The sequence below is a fragment of the Podarcis bocagei genome, assembly GCF_964188305.1.
Source record: "Podarcis bocagei genome assembly, chromosome: 3".
Taxonomy (NCBI): domain Eukaryota; kingdom Metazoa; phylum Chordata; class Lepidosauria; order Squamata; family Lacertidae; genus Podarcis; species Podarcis bocagei.
Genome location: NC_138127.1, coordinates 108864479 through 108888029, shown reverse-complemented (window position 1 = coordinate 108888029; position 23551 = coordinate 108864479). Strand labels below are relative to the sequence as shown.

Sequence of the window (23551 nt, the reverse complement as noted above, 5' to 3'; positions counted from 1 at the left end):
ATAATAATAATAATAATAATAATAATAATAATAATAATAATTTATTATTATTTATACCCCGCCCATCTGGCTGGGTTTCCCCAGCCACTCTGGGCGGCTTCCAACAAAACACTAAAATACAATAATCTATTCAACATTAAAAGCTCCCCTAAACAGGGCTGCCTTCAGATGTCTTCTAAAAGTCTGGTAGTTGTTGTTCTCTTTGACATCTGAAGGGAGGGCGTTCCACAGGGCGGGTGCCACCACCGAGAAGGCCCTCTGCCTGGTTCCCTGCAACTTGGCTTCTCGCAGCAAGGGAACCGCCAGAAGGCCCTCGGCGCTGGACCTCAGCATCCGGGCTGAACGATGGGGGTGGAGACGCTCCTTCAGATATACTGGACCGAGGCCGTTTAGGGCTTTTAAGGTCAGCACCAACCCTTTGAATTGTGCTCGGATTATGCCGAATTGGCAAAATTGACTGGGGAAATACGGAACCAGCAGGACCAGACTTTTCTGAAAGATTGGAATAAATTTATGTTGTATTTGACAGACAACTGCTGACAGCCGACATCATTAGCAGGGTTACAAGAAGTTTTATAAGGATAAAAGTATCATTTGTTATTAAGAGTGATTTAAAAAATAATGTGTGTTTTTTTTAAAGGATTGGATTTGATAAGAAGAAAATATAATCAAATGCGGGAGCAGGGAATAAGTTTGAAAACCATTAGCCGTTGTGTGGGTGGGTGGGTGTGGAGGGAAGTATCAGGCTTATTAGCCAAATGTTGTTTATTTTGTTATGCAACACTGTTGTCATTTTGGGAAAAATGTAAAAACCGGTAAAAATAATTCTGTATATATAAAAATGAAAGTTTAGGACAACCTTACAGCACCCTCCTCTAGGCTGAGCCTCCAGGAGTTTTTGTACTTCCCAACATACCTATTTACTACATGGATACTCCATCACCCCTTTCTTCCAAATTCTTCCTAGTTTGCTACCCTTCTGTGGGAGCTGGGAAGAAGTCCACCTGTTTCAGCCCAGTTCCTGTGCCTCAGTTTCTCCTCTCCAAGTCCTAAGTAGCTGGTGGGTGCTGCAAATAAACCCCCCTGGTGCTCCCGGCTGTCCTGCCTTGGTCCAGCTGAATCCCTGCGTGCTTTTCCTATTATTATTATTATTATTATTATTATTATTATTATTATTACCCCCAAAAGTGGAGAGCAAGAGAACAAAGCGGTCTGCCTGCTGCCTTCGCTCTGCCTGCATCAGGTTGGCTGATGAGATGTATTTAAAATACGGGCTGTGACCGCAGCCACGCTCCGTCTCTTGGTAACTAGGGGTGGGGGAGAGAACATTACATTTCACGGCGCATTATCCCCCAAAATGCTGTCTTTTCCCGCGACCGGTCATGAAATATTTATGAACGTCGGGGGGGGGGGGGAGAGGGGAGCATTCTTTGCGCCGTTCCGACAGCTTTGCATTGAAAACAGGAAACAGGTCGGACTGGCTGGGAGGGGGGAAGTTCTCTTGCACAAGCTCCGTTGAATTGAATTGGACTGGGCGAAGGAGAATCTCCCCGGAGGACTGTCTCCTCTTTTGTTTGATGTTGGCCGCCTTTACAGGGAAATTATGCTGTGAAGTATATTTCCATCCATGTGGTCTTCAACCCAGCCCTGACAGCGAGATGCCAAGCAAATGTTCAGCATATCCACTGCCTACCTTCTGGGCCACAACTTGCACTGCATGGTTCAGGGAAATGTTTTCTTGAAGTGGTGTCTTCTGCAAAAAAACAAAAACACCTTCATGTATCAGCTCAGCCTGTGACATGAGCTCCAGGAGGAAACAGCTTGCTTCGCCACATGCACCTCCTGCAACGCACCAGAATTATGATGTCTAGAGCATAAATGCCATTGTGGTCAGAGTGGTCAGAGTCCTATAGGGGAGCCAGGGGTTTTGGTAGCAACGAGGGATGCTGGTGGCATGTGGTCTAAACCACTGAGCCTCTTGGGCTTGCCGATCAGAAGGTCAGCGGTTTGAATCCTGCGCCAGGGGCAGCTCCTGTTGCTCTGTCCCAGCTCCTGCCAACCTAGCAGTTCGAAAGCACACCGGTGCAAGTAGATAAATAGGTACCACTGCGGTGGGAAGGTAAACGGCATTTCCATGCGCTCTGGCTTCTGTCATGGTGTCCCGTTGCACCAGAAGTGGTTTAGTCCTGCTGGCCACATGACTGGGAAAACTCTCTGTGGACAAACATCTGTTCCCCCGGTGTGAAAGCGAGATGAGCGCCACAACCCCATGGTCGCCTTTGACTGGACTTAACCGTCCAGGGGTCCTTTACCTTTACCTTGGCAATGAGATTCCATCATCGTGATCTGGCAATCTCCATTCAGATGAGTGTCCCTCAAATTGCATGTCCCCATAGGAAAGGCATGGTGCCATGTGATATGATAACCGTTTTAGAGCGTGGTGCTGATGACGCCAAGGTTGCAGGTTCAATCCCCGTATGGGATGGCTGCATATTCCTAGACGGTCCCTTCCAACTCTACAAGTCTTTGATTCTATGATTCTGTGGTTCACATATCTGAAGGGCTGTCACATGGAAGATGGAGCGAGCTTGTTACCTGATGCTCCAGAGGAACCAATGGATTCAAGTTAAAAGAAGGGAGATTTTGGCAAAACATTAGGAATAACTATCTGATGGCAAGAGCTGTTTGACTGTGGAACAGAAGGTGGTGGACCCTGCATCATGGGAGAGGTTGGGTGGCCATCTGTCAGGGATTATTGAGCTGTGATTCCTGCTTTGCAGGGGGTTGGACTAGATGACCCCCATGGGTCCCTTGTTGTTGTTGTTTAGTTGTGTCCGCCTCTTCGTGACCCCCTGGACCAGAGCACGCCAGGCACTCCTGTCTTCCACTGCCTCCCGCAGTTTGGTCAAATGGGTCCCTTAAAGGGTAAAGGTAAAGGGAACCCTGACCATTAGGTCCAGTCGTGGACAACTCTGGGGTTGCGACGCTCATCTTGCCTTATTGGCCGAGGGAGCCGGCGTACAGCTTCCGGTTCATGTGGCCAGCAGGACTAAGCCGCTCCTGGCGAACCAGAGCAACGCATGGAAACACTGTTTACCTTCCCGCTGGAGCGGTACCTGTTTATCTACAGTGGTGCCCCGCAAGAAGAATGCCTCGCAAGACGGAAAACTCGCTAGACGAAAGAGTTTTCCGTTTTGAAGGTGCTTCGCAAAACGAATTTCCTATGGGCTTGCTTCGCAAGACGACAATGTCTTGCGAGTTCCTGCTGGTTTTTTTCCCTCCCCCCCTTTTTCTAAGCCGCTAAGCCGCTTATCAGCTGATCCAATCAGCAGATAAGCCGCTAAAAGCCGCTAATAGCGCTAATAGCGCTAATCCGCTAATCCGTCAATGGGCTTGCTTCGCAAGACAAAAAAACCGCTAGACGAAGAGAATCACAGAACGGATTCTTTTCGTCTTGCGAGGCACCACTGTACTTGCACTTTGATGTGTTTTCGAACTGCTAGGTTGGCAGGAGCAGGGACCGAGCAATGGGAGCTCACCCCGTCGCGGGGATTTGAACCACCGAACTTCTGATCAGCAAGTCCTAGGCTCTGTGGTTTAACCCACAACGCCACCTGCATCCCATATGGCAGTGTTTCCCAACCTTTTTTGGGCAAAGGCACACTTGTTTCATGAAAAAAATCTCGAGGCACACCACCATGCCAGATGGGAAAAGGTCACTTTTTACTTATGTAAAAAAAAATAAAAAAATAGTAACAGCATAGAAGGTAATGGTTAGGCTAGCATCCCTCTTCCAAATATGCTAGGTTTTTATTTGCAGGGACTGTTCTACATGGGAAAGCATTCAGCACTGTCATTCTCCCATCTGCCATCTGAATTGGTACTATTCTGGGTCAACTTACTCTGCTGCCTGTGTAGATGAAAATGGCACCAAGTGTGGGGGAGGGGGCAGAACAGGTTTCAGATACAGGATATTAAGCATACACGTACTTCAGATTGAACTGGTTGCTTGCTTTGCAAGTTTTCATTTCCCAAATGACTGCCTTGGCAAGCGCAATACCTACCAGGCTCAACGCCGGTCTCGCGCTGCCGCTTCCCGCGCTCTCAAGGACCCGGGAGGAGGAAGGCGTGAAGGGAATCCCGAAGGCCCGAAAACCTCGCGCATGCGCAGGCCTTCCGCCTGCGACAGCCCAGTAGGCCGGCCGAAGCGAGCGGCGATGGGATGTGGGAGGGAGCTCGCTCGCCGCCCCGCGTGTGCCTATGTGGGGCACGTTACAGCCCCGTGACGTCAGCGCCACGCAGGCAGCCAGGCAGGCAGACGGCGAGAGCCCCGCGCTGGGCGGCCCCTCCTCGCCGCCGCCGCCCCGCCTCTCGCCGCCCGACTCACCCGCCTCCCTCCCACGGCACACCAGGCAACGTCTCGCGGCACACCGGTTGGGAAACACTGCCATATGGGTCCCTTACAACTCTACAAGTCTGTGATTTTATGAACGACTCAATAGGCCATCAGAAAAGAGGGCTAAGTCTGACACATGGAACTGTTTGATATAGCTCAGTGCCAGAACATCTGCAGAAGCCCACCCACCCCCAGTTCAGACCCAGATAGGGCTGAGTAAAACACGAATCCAAAACCTGGATAGTAGCAGCCAATCAGTGTAGACAATACTGAGACCACTTCTTCTGTTTATGATGGGCAGGGGCAGAGAATTCATTAGAAAGCGTCAAGGAGAAGGAGGAGGAGAAAAAGGGAAGAGATCCAAGCCTGTCTGAGATGGGATTTCCCTTTTACCCTCCGGGAGAAAAACAATCCTTTAAATACTTAATTAAACTAAACTAAATACTTAATTAATTGAAGTGCTGCATAGGCAGTAAAGGCTGCCCTACTGGAACAAATACCTCGTCAGCAAGACATGGCTACCTCGTGTATTCTCTGTCTTGCTGGGAGAAGGATGACAGAGTTGTGTGCTTTGGAGTGGTTATTGTGTCTTGGGTTTGCTGATCAGAAGGTCGGCAGTTCGTGGAAGACACAAGATCTACCCACCCGGGAAGAATGGCAGATGAAGCTGATGGACTACATGGAATTGGCGGAAATGACTGGCAGAATCCGAGACCAGGGAGAAGAGTTGATGGAAGAAGATTGGAAAAAATTTAAAGTATATTTACAGAAATATTGCAAAATTAATGAATGTTAGAAGGATGCTGGAATGAAGTTATATGGCTTTAGCAGAAATGTTATAAAGGATTAAGTAAAAATACTGTAGATTGTTAATCGACCAAAGTGGAAAATTTAAGGTTAGACTGTCTTAAGTTAAATTTTAGAACGAAAATCGAGAAAGATGGAAAGGACTTGCTGAAATAGCTAATTGAACTAGAATACAAAAAAGGGAGAAGTGAGGAGGTCGATGAAACAAGTATATGATAGGTAAAGACATGGAAAGGTTGGATGTATTTTTAAATGTTTTCGTTCTTTTTTCTTCGTTGTTTTACTGTATTGTTTTTTTGTTTTTTGTTTTTGTTTTTTGTTTTTTATATATTGTAAGGTATTGTTTTGTTTAATTTTCTATTGTTCTTTTTCTTTTTCTGTAACCTTCAAACCCTTAATAAATATCATTTAAAAAAAAAAAAGGTCAGCGGTTCGAATCCCCGCAATGGTGGTGAGCTCCCGTTGCTCTGTCCCAGCTCCTGCCAACCTAGCAGTTCGAAAGCACACCAGTGCAAGTAGATAAATAGGTACCTCTGGGGTGGGAAGCTAAACGGCGTTTCCATGCGCTCTGACTTTAGTCATGGTGTTCCGTTGCGCCAGAAGTGGTTTAGTCCTGCTGGCCACATGACCCGGAAAACTGTCTGTGGATAAACGCCGGCTCCGTCAACCTGAAAAGCGAGATGAGCACCGCAACCCCAGCGTTGCCTTTGACTGGACTTAACCATCCGGGGTCCTTTATCTTTTTTTTTTACCTTTATTGCTGAATTAGTTCATCCTTACAGCCTCGTAGGGACGCGGGTGGCACTGTGGGTTAAACCACAGAGCCTAGGGCTTGCCGATCAGAAGGTCAGTGGTTCGAATCCCCGCGACGGGGTGAGCTCCCGCTGCTCCATCCCTGCTCCTGCCAACCTAGCAGTTTGAAAGCACGCAGTGCAAGTAGATAAATAGGTACCGCTCCGGCGGGAAGGTAAACGGCATTTCCGTGCGCTGCTCTGGTTCGCCAGAAGTGGCATAGTCATGCTGGCCTCATGACCCGGAAGCTGTACGCCGGCTTCCTCGGCCAATAAAGTGAGATGAGCGCCGCAACCCCAGAGTCAATCACGACTGGACCTAATGGTCAGGGGTCCCTTTACCTTTACAGCCTCATAGAGTAGGTGGAACAGGAAACTCTCAGGGTTGCAGGTTTGAGTCCCACGTTGGAAAAAAAGATTCCTTCATTGCAGGGGGTTGGACTAGATGACCCTCAGGGTTTCTCCCAGCTCTACGATTCCTTTATTCTTCCCAGAGTCTTGGCACGGGTGGCGATGTGTTAGTCATGCCAGTGATTCAACGTCACTCTTAGCCCACTGGTGCAGCGGAGCTGGGCCAGGCAGGGACAAAGCGTTGACTCTCATTTCCCAGCAGCTGTTTGTCAAACCTCAGGATGCTGAATAAATAAAATTTTCTCGGAGAGGAACCCGTCGAAGATGCTGAGCAGAGGAAGCAACAGGTTAAACTGGCATCTGGGAGGGCTAAAGGTTAAATTGCCACTTTCATTTTGAAATTATGACGGCCACCCAAGATGTCAACAAGCCCAAGAATTGCTTCGCAAGCTTTTGAGTAAACCAGAGCTCTTCACCAGGCTAGTCTTTAAGCAAACCAGTGAATGCAATGTAGGAAAGCTCTTGTTTATTGCACATAAGACTTTGCCAACAGGCGACAACTGTACGCTGGGGACTACAACTCCCATCATTCCCAGCCAGGACAGGTGAGCTGCAGAGCTGAAGCCTGGATACACGGTGCTAGGCAGCGGTGCGGCAGGTGGCGGTGCTGCGGTCAGCTCAGCGGGATCCCACCTTCGTCGCCAGTGAAATATACTCGGAGTCGAGAGTGGATTTCATGCTCTTTATTCAGCTCATAGTGGTGAGGAGGAATGGAAGTTCCCCCAGAATGTCTGCTTTATAGACATCATTTACACAATGGCCCCACATGATTGACTAATTCCAGGATTCTCCTGTAGGCCAATCAGGTTCACTTCCACCTGGAGTTGGATTGGGTGGCTCCTGTGGACCAATCAGACTGCTGCATTCTGGACCCTATTGTTCTAGGACCAATCAGACTGCTGCATTTTGAATCCTATTGTTCTAGGACCAATCAGACTGCTGCATTCTGGACCCTTTTGTTCTAGGACCAATCAGACTGCTGCATTCTGAATCCTATTGTTCTAGGACCAATCAGACTGCTGCATTCTGGACCCAATTGTACTAGGACCAGACTGCTGCATTCTGAATCCTATTGTTCTAGGACCAATCATACTGCTGCATTCTGGATCCTATTCAACTCAGTACATAACAGTTGAAGGCAATAATTGCAGTTCAAAGCATTTGAAGGCTGTCACATTGACAAAGGCTGCTTAGGAGGAGTGTAGTCAAAGTGTTGTGCGGCTGTGGGGATTGCCTTCCTATTTCCTTAACGAAACTTCAAAAGGGGGTTAGGCAAATTCATGGGAATAAGACTATCCAATCATCAGCTACTAGCTATTGCAGATATTAATATTGTGCAGTCTGAAGCGACTGGAAACAGAAGCACTGACTCCTTTTGGAAGAAACCATTGTCTGGACCCATAGAAATATTGTTCAAACTTTTACTTGCGGGACAAGTATCAAAACAAAATCAAAACCTCACATGAAAAATCCAAAATTATCCATACAATATCTTGTGCTGTCCAGCATAAGTTCAACATCTTAGAAAATATGAAATAACCCAAACAGACCTATGACATTACGCCTGGCGCTTTTGAGAGCTTCATTTACATCTTCTCTCCACAGAGTCTTGAGACAGAAGACTCAAAGGCAGGGGTCAGCAAACTTTTTCAGCAGGGGGCTGGTCCCCTGTCCCTCAGACCTTGTGGGGGGCCTGACTATATTTTTTTTGGGGGGGTGAACGAATTCTTATGCCCCACAAATAACCTGGAGATGCATTTTAAATAAAAACGCACATTCTACTCATGTAAGGTAAAGGTAAAAGGACCCCTGACCATTAGGTCCAGTCACGAACGACTCTGGGGTTGCGGTGCTCATCTCGTTTCATTGGCCGAGGGAGCCGGCGCACAGCTTCCAGGTCGTATGGCCAGCATGACTAAGCCGCTTCTGGCGAACCAGAGCAGCGCACGGAAATGCTGTTTACCTTCCCGCCGGAGTGGTACCTATTTATCTACTTGCACTTTGACGTGCCTTCGAACTGCTAGGTTGGAAGGAGCAGGGACCGAGCAATGGGAACTCACCCCGTCGCGGGGATTCGAACTGCCGAACTTCTGATCAGCAAGTCCTAGGCTCTGTGGTTTAATCCACAACGCCACCCGTGTCCCTCTACTCATGTAAAAACATGCTAATTCCCAGACCATCCACGGGCCGCATTTAGAAGGCGATTGGGCCGGATCCGGCCCCCGGCCTTAGTTTGCCTGCCCATGCTCAAAGGCGACTCCAAGGCAGATTTGCAGCCAAATCCCTTTGCCACCTGAACTAAGGTTACAAAACCCACCTGTTAGCCAGCAGGAAACAACAATAGTTAACTGTCAACGAGTTAAACTCAGAGAGCACCCTTCTTGTTTTTCTTCATCTTCAATGGAATCTCCCCACGCTAAACCTTTCCACCAATACACATTGAGCCATTCCCACTTCAGTGTCAATTAAAGCAATTATACTTAACACTAGCCACAATGGTAGGGCCGGCCCACCCATGAGGCAAGGTGAGGCGACCATTTCAGGCAGCAGGAACCACAGGGCAACAGATCCAGATGGAGATCTTTATTCCCGATGTAGATCTTCACCCATCCCTTCTTCACCGGTGGGGAGGGGAGGGTGCCATATTTTTTGGCTGGCCTCAGGTGTCAAAATGTCTTGGGCAGGTCCTGCGCAACAGCTATGTTTGCTTTTTCTTTTTTTTAAAGATATTTATTAAAGTTTCCCATTTTTAACAAACAAAAAGAAAAAACAAACATAAAAATATTAAAAACACATAAATTTCACAACTTATTTTCTTGTAACTTATTTCCCCGAACTCCTCGTACCTCCCTTTCTTGTATACCCAGTTTGAGTTGTTTATACAGCAAATCCTTATTTCAACATCTTAAATTGTTGTAGCTTTAAATTCTTACTTACAAAAAGAAAGTCATTTTATCATAATTACAGCTTGAAACCCCTTAAGTTCAATCCAACATCACTCAAAATTCCTTAATTTTACAATATTTTTGTAGATAGTCCTTAAATTTTTTCCAGTCTTCTTCTGCCGACTCTTCTCCCTGGTCACGGATTCTGCCAGTCATTTCTGCCAGTCCCATACAGTTAATCAGCTTCATCTGCCATTCTTCCATAGCTATGTTTTCCTTCCGTTGTCCAAGGCAGTCTGCTCCTAAATACCAGTTGCTGGGAATCACAAGGTGAAAGAGGCCTGCTCTTGTGTTCGAATCCTGCACGCTGGCTTCCCATAATGGCCACGTGGTCTGGCCACTGTGAAAACAGGATTCTGGACTAAATGGGCCCTTGGACTGGTCCAGAAGGCCTCTTCATCTACACTTACACTCAGATGATTTCAGGCTTAGTTGAAGCCTCTGCTAATGCAAGTGTTGGCGTTCTTTGGACCTGTAAGATGTCTTATCTTTCAAGCTTATCATAGACCCTTGCACATTTACAATTCCCAGAATCTGCTTGGAACTATTATTTTGTTTATTCATTTATTGGTGCATAATATGCCTGTTTATTGGCTTCTCTCTGCATTTTTTTGCAGTTAAAGAGAATTGTGGGGGCTTTTAGCCCTTTTTTATTGCTCCCCATTAAAAATTTTTCCACATTTGCTAAAAATTAGGAGTTGCAGCAATTGTTGTTTTAATGACCTAGATTTAAACTCATAACCATTTTACGGTGTTGAGCAACACAAATTGTCAATATTGTCATGTACAAATTTCCTTGACTTGATGCACCATTCTTCCTTTATTGGGTTTTAGGAATTGTTTTGCCCCTCTGTTCTGCCAACACAATTATTTCCCTCGGCCTCCAATTAGGTGATGCGTCTGATCTCTCTCTTTTTTTAAGGGGGTTGAATCTATGAGTAATCCTGAAAACTCAGAGTGGTGTAATGAGAGACAGGGAACATGGAACACAATAAAAGTTTACAAAATTAAAATATATTGGGGGGGGGGAGTGGATAGAAATTCATTCTTTTCTCTCTCGAATTTGGAGTCACTGCAAGAAATGGTTATTTGTTGAATTTATACCCCCACCCTCCCGCCACATGGAGTCCAGGGTGGCAGACAGATAGACAATGAAATAAAGAGAGCAAAAACATCCTGGCTGAAATTATCAATTTGTCCATTGGCACGGGGACATTCCCAGGGGAGCTGAAGGAAGCAGTGGTGTCTCCGCTCTTAAAGAAAACTTCATTAGATCCCTTAGACCTATCCAATTACCGCCCAGTTTCGAATCTTCTGTATCTGGGTAAGGTAATTGAGAGAGCAGTTGCTGAACAGCTCAGTAGGTTTCTGGAGGAAACATCGGGTTTAGATCCAGTCCAGTCCAGTTTCCATCCTGGTTTTGGGACCGAAACGGCTCTGGTTGCCCTAACAGATGATCTCCGTAGACAACTGGATCAAGGCGGGTCAGGACTGCTGATCCTTTTAGTCAGCAGCCTTTGACATGGTCGATCATGATCTTCTGGACCACCGCCTCGCAGACGTGGGGATACAGGGCATAGCCCGTAAATTGGCTGTGCTCTTTTATCTCTGGTTGGGGACAGAAGGTGGCACTAGGGAGGGAGATGTCGTCGCGCCACTCCTTGGTGTGTGGAGTGCCGCAGGGCGCAATCCTCTCCCCGATGCTTTTTAACATCTTTATGCGCCCCCTTGCCCAGATTGTCCGGAGCTTTGGGCTGGGCTGTCACCAATATGCTGATGACACTCAGCTCTATCTGCTGATGGATGGCCACACCGACTCAGCCCCGGACACACTGACCAGATACTTGGAAGCTGTGGCTGGATGGTTTCGTGGGAGCCGATTGAAACTAAATCCTTCGAAGACGGAGATCCTCTGGGTCAGGATGGCATGGGGATGAGGGACCAACTCCCTTCTCTTGCGGGGGCCCAATTAGTGCCATTGCCTTCCGTTAGGAGTTTGGGTGTAATCCTTGACGCCTCCCTTTCCACGGAGGCGCAGGTTACAGCAACAGCCAAGGCGGCATTTTTCCACCTTTGCCGCATTAAGCAGTTGATCCCTTACCTTTCCCGCCCCGACCTGGCCACAGTGATCCATGTGACGGTCACCTCCAGGCTTGACTACTGTAATTCGCTCTACACGGGGCTGCCCTTGAAACTGTCCCAGAAACTCCAACGGGTCCCAACAGGGACTTCACGGGGTCCCTGCCATGGGAGCATATTCACCCAGTACTTTACCAGTTGCACTGGCTCCTGGTGGAGTATAGGGTCAAGCTTAAGGTGCTGGTTTTGACCTTTAAAGCCCTTTGTGGCTTAAGGCCCTCGTATTTACGGGACCGCCTCTCCTGGTCTGCCCCGCAGAGGACCTTAAGGTCCATGAATAGCCATAATTTAGAGGTCCCGGGCCCTAAGGAAGTCAGACTATCCTCCACCAGGGCCAGGGCCTTCTCAGTGATGGCTCCGACCTGGTGGAATGCTCTGTCCCATGAGATCAGGGCCCTTCAGGATTTAACCTCCTTCCGCAGGGCCTGTAAGACAGAGCTATTCCGCCTGGTTTTCATTCGGAATTTAGCCTGATCTTTTATTCCCCTCTCTTCCCCCACTCTCCCCTTTTTTTGAAGATTACCCGCTCTGCGATCCCACAGCTAATTCTCCCCTGGCCTCCTCGCTGGCCCAAATAGGACTAATTTGGCCAACTAGCCCCGGTGACCATCTAATGTTTATTGGATGGATTTCCCCCCAAATTGATTCTTGAATTCATTGTTATTCATGCTTTTATACTGTAGTTTATGCTATTTTTTGTTGTATCACAATTGTTTTAAATTTGTTGTTAGCCGCCCTGAGCCCGGTTTTCTGAACCGGGAAGGGCACAGTATAAATAAAAAATTATTATTATTATTTGTTATTATTACATGTCTGGAGAGTTGAATTTAAGATGGGGGAAGGAAATAGACAAATGTTAAACCACAGAGCCTAGGGCTTGCCGATCAGAAGGTTGGCGGTTCGAATCCCCGCGACGGGGTGAGCTCCCGTTGCTCAGTCCCTGCTCCTGCCAACCTAACAGTTCAAAAGCACATCAAAGTGCAAGTAGATAAATAGGTGCCGCTCCGGCCGGAAGGTAAACGGCGTTTCCGTGCGCTTCTCTGGTTCGCCAGAAGCGGTTTAGTCATGCTGGCCACATGACCCGGAAGCTGTACGCTGGCTCCCTAGGCCAGTAGAGTGAGATGAGCGCCACAACCCCAGAGTCGGTCACAACTGGACCTAATGGTCAGGGGTCCCTTTACCTTTACTTTAACCCCTTGTATATAACAGACGCGGGTGGCGCTGTGGTCTAAACCACTGAGCCTCTTAGGGTTTGCTGATCAGAAGTTTGGCGGTTCGAATCCCGGTGATGGGGGATTTCCCTTTGCTCTGTCCCAGTTTCTGCCAACCTGGAAGTTCGCAAGCACACCGGTGCAAGTAGATAAATAGGTACCACTGCGGTGGGAAGGTAAACGGCATTTCTGTGCGCTCTGGTTTCCGTCACAGTGTCCCGTTGCGCCAGAAGCAGTTTGTTCCTGCTGGGCACATGACCCGGAAAGCTGTCTGTGGATAAACGCCTGCTCCCTCAACCTGAAAGCGAGATACCATAGTCGCCTTTGACTGGACTTAACCTTCCAGGAGTCCTTTACCTTTATTTTGTACCTATAACAGTTCAGCTTGGATTGGGAAAGGTTTAAGAAACCTCCACTGTAGCTGCCACAGGGAAGGAAAACATGATTCTAGCACAACCACTCTAAAGATCGCCATAAGCACTGAGTACAGCCGTCCCTGGACCTCACATACACTGTGTGGGCTTATGTCTTTAGCTCCTTCAACCAAGCAATGGACCAAATGTGGAACTGCACAGCTGACCGGCCCCTTGCCTCACGAACTCCATTGTTGAATATCATTATCACACCTCATTTTGCTGCCGGCTGCAGATCCACAAATGGTATTCAGGAGAGATGGATGTAAGGAATTAGAAATCTAGGAAATGAAGGAGACTCACACATAAAAGCGTAATATCATTTGGGGGTTAATTGTCCGCGGCCGAAGCATTTGGGACGGCAGCGGGTCATAAACTCTGCCTGAGTCACTGATGCGACCCTCTGACTCAAAACAAGGAGGGGGAGGCCGCTGGCGTTTTCGGGTTGCGGCAGTATTTTATTTAAAATTCAGCGGATAACAGAACCACTCTCCTTCAAACAGCAGAGTACCGCTCCCGGGAGAGCAGGTAGTGTTGCTGTGAATAAAGGGCCTTTGTTTTGGGGTTTAAAAAGCTGCCTGAGCATCCCTAGATCAGAGTCATAGAATTGTAGGGTTGGGAGGGATCTCCAAAGGTCCTGTAGTCCAGCCCCCAGCAGTGCAGGAACCACAGCTAAAGAATCCCTGGGCAGGTTGGTACCCAACTCTTCCAAGGAAGGAAGGTCCACCACCTTTGAAAGGAGTCCCTTCTACTGTTGAACAGCTGCTACCATCAGGAAACTCTTCCCAATGTTTAGTTAGAATCTCTTTCCTTTCGCCATGTTAATGCCTCTATCCCAGGTGAGGCCCTGGCCTGGAAAGAAATCTTAGCCTGTGCTACCCCACTGACCTCCACACTGGAGACCACATAACACCGGTCTTGAAAGACCTACATTGACTCCCAGTACGTTTCCGAGCACAATTCAAAGTGTTGGTGCTGACCTTTAAAGCCCTAAACGGCCTCGGTCCAGTAGACCTGAAGGAGCATCTCCACCCCCATCGTTCAGCCCAGACACTGAGGTCCAGCTCTGAGGGCCTTCTGGCGGTTCCCTCACTGCGAGAAGCCAAGTTACAGGGAACCAGGCAGAGGGCCTTCTCGGTAGTGGCGCCTTCCCTGTGGAACGCCCTCCCACCAGATGTCAAAGAGAACAACAATTACCAGGCTTTTGGAAGACATCTGAAGGCAGCCCTGTTTCGGGAAGCTTTTAATGTTTGATGTATTATAGTATTTTAATATTCTTTTGGAAGCCACCCAGAGTGGCTGGGGAAGCCCAGCCAGATGGGCGGGGTATAAATAATAAATTATTATTATTATTATTATTATTATTATTATTATTATTATTATTATTCCCTTCAACACTCCAAATAATCAAAATCTGGTCATTTATTAATTTCTAGGGTTTGGGGGAGGGGTCCTGCACTCCGAATCTATAACAGTACAGTGGACGCTCGGGTTGAGAATGTGATCCGTGTGGGAAGCACGTTCGCAACTCGCAACGCTGCGTCTGCGCACGCGGGGGTTGCAATTCGGCGCTTCTGCGCATGAGCAAAGCATGATTTAGCACTTCTGCGCATGCGCAAGTGCCGAAACCCGGAAGTAACCCATTCCGGTACTTCCAGGATCAGCGTGGTGCACAACCCGAAATCGCGCAACCGGAAGCGTCTGTAACCCGAGGTATGACTGGTATTCACAGTCAGTTTGCTCACGTGCTCACCTCCAAAGCCAGAGAAGGAAGTCCTTCTTGACACAGCACAAAGTTAAGCAGCGGAACTCCCTGCCACAGGAGGCCGTGATGTCCACCAATTCAGATGGCTTTAAAAGAGGATGGAGGAGGAGGAGGGCTATCAATGGCTACTACTACTAGGCATGATGGCTGTGCCCTGCCTCCACGGTCAGAGGAAACAATGAACACCAGTTTCGAGAAACCACAGGAAAGGAAAGAGGGTTATTGTGCTAGGATCCTGGTTGGATACCTGAAGGAGCGTCTCCACATCCATCATTCTGCCCAGACGCTAAGTTCCAGTGCCAAGGGCCTTCTGGCAGTTCCCTCATTGCGAGAAGCAAAGCTACAGGGAACCAGGCAGAGGGCCTTCTCGGTGGTGGCACCCGCCCTGTGGAACGCCCTCCCAGCAGATGTCAAGGAGATAAACAACTATCTGACATGTAGAAGACATCTGAAGGCAGCCCTGTTCAGGGAAGTTTTTAATGTGTGACATTTTAATGTATTTTTAATCTTTGTTGGAAGCCGCCCAGAGTGGCAGGCTCTCCCTATGTCTTTATGTCCTTAGGATATATGAACGTTTCATACGGGAGCAGTGAGGGTGCGAGCAGCGGCGAAAGAACCTTCTCCATCACCCGGGGTGGGATGCTGGGGGCAGGGTTGACCTCCTCGTGACGCATGCGCAACGTCCGTACGGACTGCGCATGTGCAGCAGCCGGTACGGACTGCGCGCACACAGCAGCCCGTATGGTCGCCACTCGAGCGACAGCCGTGTGGACGTGGCGCAAGCGGTGCCCACACTGCTTGTGCGCCCTCCGCCGCTCTACAGCTGGGGGGAGGTAGCAGGCCATCTTGTCACTACCCCCAACCAGTCCTGGGGCACCCTCCCTCTGCCCCCCCCTTTGTACGCCCCTGGGTGTGAGGGAATATTGTCTTTTTCTTCACAAATCCTGTCTTAAGGGCACATTTAAGATATGAATAGGGTGTGAGCCTGTGACCTGGCTCAGGAACTAAGTATTCATCATTACAAAAGACTGGCCAGGCTCCCCAGGCAATCCAATCAAGTGACCATTAAACAGGTAGCCTGTCAGACGAGCTAAACAATGCACTCAGATTTCTGCTGTAGACTGCCTTTTCTTTGATGTAGGTATGATGTATCTGGGGGGGTGGTCATAGGTTACACCCCTTCTGTGATGTTATGATGTATGGAGGGGTGGTCTTGAGCTCCAGGGCAGGGAATTTAAAATTTCTATATAAGGGCAGGAACACCTTTGTTCTGGGTCTCCCTCCTTTCCTGCGTGTGAGGAGAGCACTCTGTTGCAACAGATCTATAAAGATCAGGCTTACTAGCTGCTTTGCTTCTCAATATGCTCTGGTTGGCCTCTGTTATTCTCTCCTACCAATAGGGAACCTACGTAAGGACTCTATATGGGCTCTTGGATACCCCATAAGGGAAAAAAGGGCAGATTTTTGTTCACAACAGGTGCACGGGAAAGGCAGGTGTCTTGGGAGATGCGAAGGTCTTCAAAACAGAGGTCTAGAATCTCTTTGAACCGACACCTTGGACTTACCTCAGTAGCTGGTTGGCAGTCCGTGCCATTGACTCCCTGAGCTTTCCACATAAAAACCACCGTATCAGACCACATGGGCTCCTTGCGAGCTTGCCTTGCGCGCTTGATAAGAGACATTTACAGCGCCTCATCATTTCTGAGTCCGGCCTAATTCCCACTGCGGTGATTGATGTGAGAATCAGCGCTCCAATCACACACCCACTTCTTTGATTGCACATCGCATCCATCCCAGACTCATCGCTTCCCATAAACTCCTGAGCCCGTCTCCAAAACAAAGGCAGTTTCTCCCCCTCTTCCTCCTGCTATCATCCGCCCATCGCCCATCACCCTAATCAAGTTGTAAATTAATCCCCCAACTCTGGCTAAGAGATTTCTGACCAGAGAGATATTTTTAGCCCTTCCTTTCATGACACAGTTCGGTATCTTTGTTGTCGCTTTTAAGGGAGAAAGGAAGAAAATGTTCAAGTGGGGTTAGAGGACTGATGGTGCTTGACTCCTAATCAGATGTGAGGAATGGTTTTTATCCTGACTTGTCTCCTACAAGCCCTCTTCTCAGAAGTTGCTTAAATGATTGCTAAGGGGCTGCAAAGATATGTCTGTGCAGGAAATTTTGCAAGTTGGCTCTCTCCAGATAGCGTGGGCATTTCTAGATCCATGGGATCATAGAACTGTAGAGGGACCCGAGGGTCATCTAGTCCAACCCCCCTGCAACACATCTACATTGGATAAGTTTCCATTATTGTGGTCTGAGGATGTGGACAAACTGCGTCAAGAAGTGCAGCCGGCCACCTCTTCGCTTGACCTCTGTCCATCATGGCTTCTTAGAGCTAGCCATAGTGGCCGGATTGGGCGCAACCAGAGAGTAAGCAATGCTTCACTGGAAGAGGATGAAGTGCCGTCCCCTTTGAAGAAGGTGGTGGTGTGTCACTTCCTTAAGAAGTCCATGAAGGAGAGTGTGCTGGGAGTAACCCAAGAAACGCGGTCCAGGTCCAGTCCAGAATCCGAACGTTCCGCTAGGAGTCAGTCCGACAGGGCCAAGGCAGGACATGAGGCAGGAATCCAGGCAAGGACAGGTACAGGATCTCAGGCAGGATCTAGCATACAGCAACATTGCCCCTGCAACCTGGGGCGGGGTCCGACAGCCTTTTATCTCTGACGGGGTAACGGCCGTTCCTGATCCCCCGGCGACTCACCTCCCTGTCTCGCCCGAAGGTGAGCACTCCTCCTGCGAGTACTCAGGTCTCTCTTTCTCTCAGACCTCAGTCTCTGCAGCTTGGGAGACGTCGGTGGGTGACTAGACCCAGGGGCCGCCTCAGCCTCCCCTGACCCAACCAGTAGTGGAGCAGCTGTAAGTGATGGCCCAGCTGGAGGCAACGAGGTCATCCCCGCATCTGGAGCCAGGGCAGGATCAGGCCCCTGACTCGGCCCAGCTGGTGCTTGTTGCAGGGGAACCTGTGCAGACTGGGGCTCTTCAGGATCAGGCCCCAGACTTGGTTCAGATGCTGCCTGATGCAAAGGATCCGGTGTGGACTGAGACTCCTCTGGCTCCGAGCCCGAGTCCAAGGCCATCACAGAAAGGGCCACATTGGCTATGCTCTGCACCGCCACAATTGGAGGCAGCAACACTTCTGAATCCCAGTTCCTGGAAACCACAGGAGGGAAGAGAGTGTTGCTCCTGTGTTCAAATCCTGCTTGCGGGTTCCCCATAATGGGCTTCTGGCTAGCCACTGTGGGAACAGGATGCTGGACTACTCTGTGAACTGCCCTGAGATGTTCGGATGAAGGACAGTATACAAAATAAAACTCTGTGATGTCTTCTTCTTCTTTGGCGATCACTTGTAGCCAAGTAAGATGGTCTTCCATGAACACAGTCTTAACAGGGACTCCGTAAGTGGCAGTGGAGGCCAATTCTGGCCCCACACGTCCTTTCACAGTGGGGACATTGGTTTTCCAGGGACGGGAGTTGATCCCAGTGTGCATTTGCCAAGCGTGCCTTCCTCTTAGCCCGTTTCTCCCTTGCGTCCTGAGTTCGAGTGTCTTCAAAGCCCAGGACACCTTTGGTAAAGGCTGTTCTCCAACTGGAGCGCTCGCAGGCCAGTGTTTCCCAATTGTTGGTGTTTATACTACATTCTTTTAGATGTGCCTTGAGACAGTCTTGAAACCTCTTTTGTTGACCACCAGCATTACTCTTTCAGGGAAACCTCAAAGTCAGTACTTCCCATGGCACCCAGTCTAACTGATCTTCAGGTGCCTAGTAAAAACATTTTACTGTCATGAGTGTTTGAGGGCTCTGTTTTTTAGTGCCTCTCAGCAGTTTGTAGAATTTAAAAGGGCCTGGGAGCCTTGTTTCTACTGAACTGCTTTTGTTTCCCCTTTTTATTTTGCTGTTTTAATTGTTTTGCCATTGGTGGTTCTTAAAACAAGCTGTGAATTGCTTTGAGAGTTGTCTGTTGAAAGGCAAGGTGGAGTTCTTTTTTAAAAAATACAGCTGTAGCCCTAAGCACACTTTTGTGCACTGTGGGGAGTAAGGCTTGTTGGGTAAAGAGGAGCTTACTTCTAAGGAAACATGCAGAGGACAGAGGCAAGAAAGTACTTCTTTCCACAAGGGCCAACATTGATGCCAAAATCCAGCATTGCCTGAGCTCTGCGAGTGCGGCTTGCTCCCAATTGAAGTGCAGAGTATTTGAGGACCGGGACATTCGCAGGGAAACCAAAATGCTTGTTTACAAAGCTATTGTACTACCAACCTTACAATATTCTTGTGAAACATGGACCACTTATAAACGCCATCTCCAGCTCCTCGAAAGATTCCATCAATGGTGTCTCTGAAAAACTTTACACATCACTTGGGAAGACAGGTTAACTAATGCCAGTGTACTGGAAGAAGCAAAGATCACCAGTGTTGAAGCAATGATTCTTCAACATCAACTTCGTTGGACTGGGCATGTTGTGCGGATGCCTAATTATCGTCTCCCAAAGAAACTACTCTATTCCGAACTTAAAAATGGAAAGCGTAGTCCTGGTGGTCAACAAAAGACTGTTTTATTGTTGTTAGCCGCCCTGAGCCCGGCTTCGGCTGGGGAGGGCGGGATATAAATAAAATTTATTATTATTATTATTATTATTATTATTATTATTATTATTATTATTATTAAAGACTGTCTCAAGGCAAATCTAAAAAAATGTAGTATAAACACTGACAATTGGGAACCACTGGCCTGCGAGCGCTCCAGCCTTTACCAAAGGTGTCAAGGGATTTGAAGACACCCGAACTCAGGATGCAAGGGAGAAACGTGCTAAGAGGAAGGCACGCTTGGCAAATCCACACCGTGATCAACAGTGGAATTTGCTGCCAAGGAGTGTAGTGGAGTCTCCTTCTTTGGAGGTCTTTAAGCAGAGGCTTGACAACCATATGTCAGGAGTGCTCTGATGGTGTTTCCTGCTTGGCAGGGGGTTGGACTCGGTGGCCCTTGTGGTCTCTTCTAACTCTATGATTCTATGAGGACAGAGAGCTGCAGCCTTGGGAAAGGGGTGTGGCCATGGGAGGGGTCCAAGGGCCAGATAGGGATGTCTGGAGAGCCACACTTGGCCTCCAGGCCTGAAGTTCCCCACTCTACTCTATCGCTTGCTTTATTCCCCCCTCCCCAAAATGTTATTTTCATAGAATCATGGTTTTATTGAAGCCAAACAAAGCAAAAGCAAAAGAGTAGCACAATAGATCAGGCAGATACTTAAATCAGGTAAGTAGAGTACTTGAGACCACGAGCAAAACCAGATTTCACCTTGTACTGTTGTGGAGAGAGAGTCCTGCATATCTGCATTTGTTGTATGGAAGATAAAATCCCGTCAAACAGAACAGAATCTTTCATGATCCTCCAACACATAACTTACGAGTTGTTGTTTTTTCAGACAGTGTTAAAATCCACATAATTTAATACCAGAGAGGGAGTCGCAAGTTCTGGGAAACTTTGCATTTGGGGGAAATTGAGGTTTCAACATCCATGGGCACATTCCACTTGTTCCATGTCTAGAAAGCACAGATCTGAGAGGTTTTCCATTCATCCCGCTGCTTTCTCTGGGAAAAGCCACTGTTTACCGCTGAATCAGAACAAACGTCAACCCGCAGAAAAATCGACTGATGTTTGTTCTGATCCAGCAGAAAAGTTTCCCGGGAGAAAGCAGCTGGACTAGCAGAAGCATGTATGACCCTCATGTCAAGAAAGTTCCTGAGAGTTGACCCCTCTCAGCAGATCTTCTCATAGCTTGTTTTCTTGCATCAATCAGGGTGTTTGGACTTGAGGGCTTGCGTGGCGAGTCCCGTCCCCCCAGTAGAAATAAAGACACATGACACAATTATTAAGGTTAATGGGCTAAATAAGGCCACAACTTTATTGGTTACAGGTGATGAGTGGTATTGGCTTAGGGCATTGGTCCTAACCGACTATATCCGACTTCAGCCCGTCCGCTAGAAGCCCGGGAAGGGTTAACCACCAGTAGGGGAGTCCTGGTGATGCACATCAACTAAGAACTCCCCCAGGGTCACAGATAGGGGGCGTGTCTTAGACCCTCACCTCCATAGGCTTCGGACAGGGCCACGCCCCCTGGAATCCTTTATCGGACTACCCTTCAATATGTGGGGCAGGTGATGGCGCTTCCTCCCCTCTTCCATCTACAGAGCAATACCAATGCCTAACTGCCAATACCCAGAAAGTTGTGACAATTTGCTACAAGGTGGGTGAAAACCAAGTGGCTGGTGCCAATTTGCCAAGTGGAAAAATTCCTTCCAGGCCCCTCAACAGCGACCAACCAAGGTCCATAGCAAGGTCAAGGAATGGAAACCTTATGGGGCGGGAGGGGGGGGAAACAGGAACAGCTGGCAGGCAGCGAAGAGGGAGATCCCCGGCCGCGTCCTGCCTTAAATAGGGCAGGCCATGCCCCCAGAGCCAGCTGATTTGGCTGGCCAGGAGGTGACGTGGCCGGGAATCTCCCCAATTGCGCGGGGCTGGGCTCCAGCCGCCAAGCGCGTGGTGGAGCCGTGAAGCCCGCAACCCCACCTCCTCCGAAGGGTGGAAGTGGCTTTGCAAGACCTGCTGCAACATTTAATCTACCAACGACCACCATCTCTAGCCTCCCCAGGGTCAGAGATGGCCTTTCCTTTTCCTTTCCTCCTTGGGGTGAGCAAGCCACATTGCTTTCCGAAGCATGCTAACTGTACGCGATGCTCACATCGTTTTCCTGGCACTGGCGAGGTAAGGCGAGGGTTGCAAGCGCGTCACAAATAGAGCTCCCCTCCAGCCAGGAAGCATAATTCTTTGTTCCATCTGCCAGCAAACCTTGGAGCCGGTCAGGAGCTATCTCGCCCTGCGTGAGATGAAACGCAGATCCGGAATTTCGCAAATAGAGGGAGGGAGGAGGTGGGGAAACAAACATATCCCAGGCTGCGCTCAGCCTGACTCGCTGCCGTGTGACAGGCTTCGAGTACCCTCCTGCCTCGGGGTCCGATTGTCTTAATTTACTTAATGAGTAACTGCACCGTCACAGGTTCTGCTTGAGCCGTCACACCAGTGAGCAATACAAACAAGATGAATTTTAACAGGGAGAAATGTAAAGTATTGCACTTGGTCAAAAAAAATGAGAGGCACAAATACAAGATGGGTGACACCTGGCTTGAGAGCAGTACATGTGAAAAGGATCTAGGAGTCTTGGTTGACCACAAACTTGACATGAGCCAACAGTGTGATGCGGCAGCTAAAAAAGCCAATGCAATTCCGAGCTGCATCAATAGGAGTATAGCATCTAGATCAAGGGAAGTAATAGTGCCACTGTATTCTGCTCTGGTCAGACCTCACCTGGAGTACTGTGTCCAGTTCTGGGCACCACAATTCAAGAAGGACACTGACAAACTGGAACGTGTCCAGAGAAGGGCAACCAAAATGGTCAAAGGCCTGGAAACGATGCCTTATGAGGAACGGCTAAGGGAGCTGGGCATGTTTAGCCTGGAGAAGAGGAGGTTAAGGGGTGATATGATAGCCATGTTCAAATATATAAAAGGATGTCATATAGAGGAGGGAGAAAGGTTGTTTTCTGCTGCTCCAGAGAAGCAGACACGGAGCAATGGATCCAAACTACAAGAAAGAAGATTCCACCCAAACATTAGGAAGAACTTCCTGACAGTAAGAGCTGTTTGACAGTGGAATTTGCTGCCAAGGAGTGTGGTGGAGTCTCCTGCTTTGGAGGTCTTTAAGCAGAGGCTTGACAACCATATGTCAGGAGTGCTCTGATGGGGTTTCCTGCTTGGCAGGGGGTTGGACTCGATGGCCCTTGTGGTCTCTTCCAACTCTATGATTCTATGATTCTATGATTCTATGAATACTAGGGTTTGTTTCAGCATGGAGGGAAGGGCGTCATCAGAGCTCCCCCCCCCCACCCAGCCGAAGCTCAGTTCTGGCACCTTTCAGGTGGGCGCCATTGCCATTCTAAGACAACAAAGGAGAAGTTCATGCTAAGCTCTGGCACCCCTTTTTCTAGAAAAATGGCACTCGGCGTCACCTTCATAAGTCAGCTGCAAGAGACCTTTCTGCACAACTTGTGAAAGCCGCCCGTGTTTCCTTTGCATTTGTTTATTTGTTTACATTTTAAAAATTGTATACTGCTGCGTCGCTTTAAAAAATCTTAATCATAATAATAATAATAATAATAGTAATAATAATTATTTATTTATATCCCGCTCTCCCCAGCCGAAGCCGGGCTTAGAGCGGCTAACAACAGTAAAAGTAACAGTTTACATAAAATCACAATCAATTAATTAAAATACATTCTAAAATCAATTCATTCTAAAATCAATTCTTCTAAAGTCAGGCAGTCAGGAAGGAGCGGAGGAGTAGAAGAGCAGTTCCCGCCCCCTCCTTTCTCAAATCATCAGATCAGGTGATTCTTGCAATGGGAGGGGGTGAAAATATCAACACACCCTCTGTGCCACACACCCCTCGGGACTGCGCCCGCCCTGGGCAGTGCGGGCATATGTTCTGCTGCTACCGGGATGTAAGGGTTCAGGTGACCCCCAGGGTACCCTGGACCTAAGTTGTTCAGGGATTTGTAAATGAATGCA

General features: G+C 48.4%; 1 protein-coding gene across 1 annotated transcript in view; it reads left to right on the top strand.

The window, feature by feature from the left end:
* Positions 1-23551, top strand: part of PNOC (prepronociceptin) — a 46005-nt gene that overhangs the window by 14463 nt on the left and 7991 nt on the right. The window lies entirely within an intron of this gene.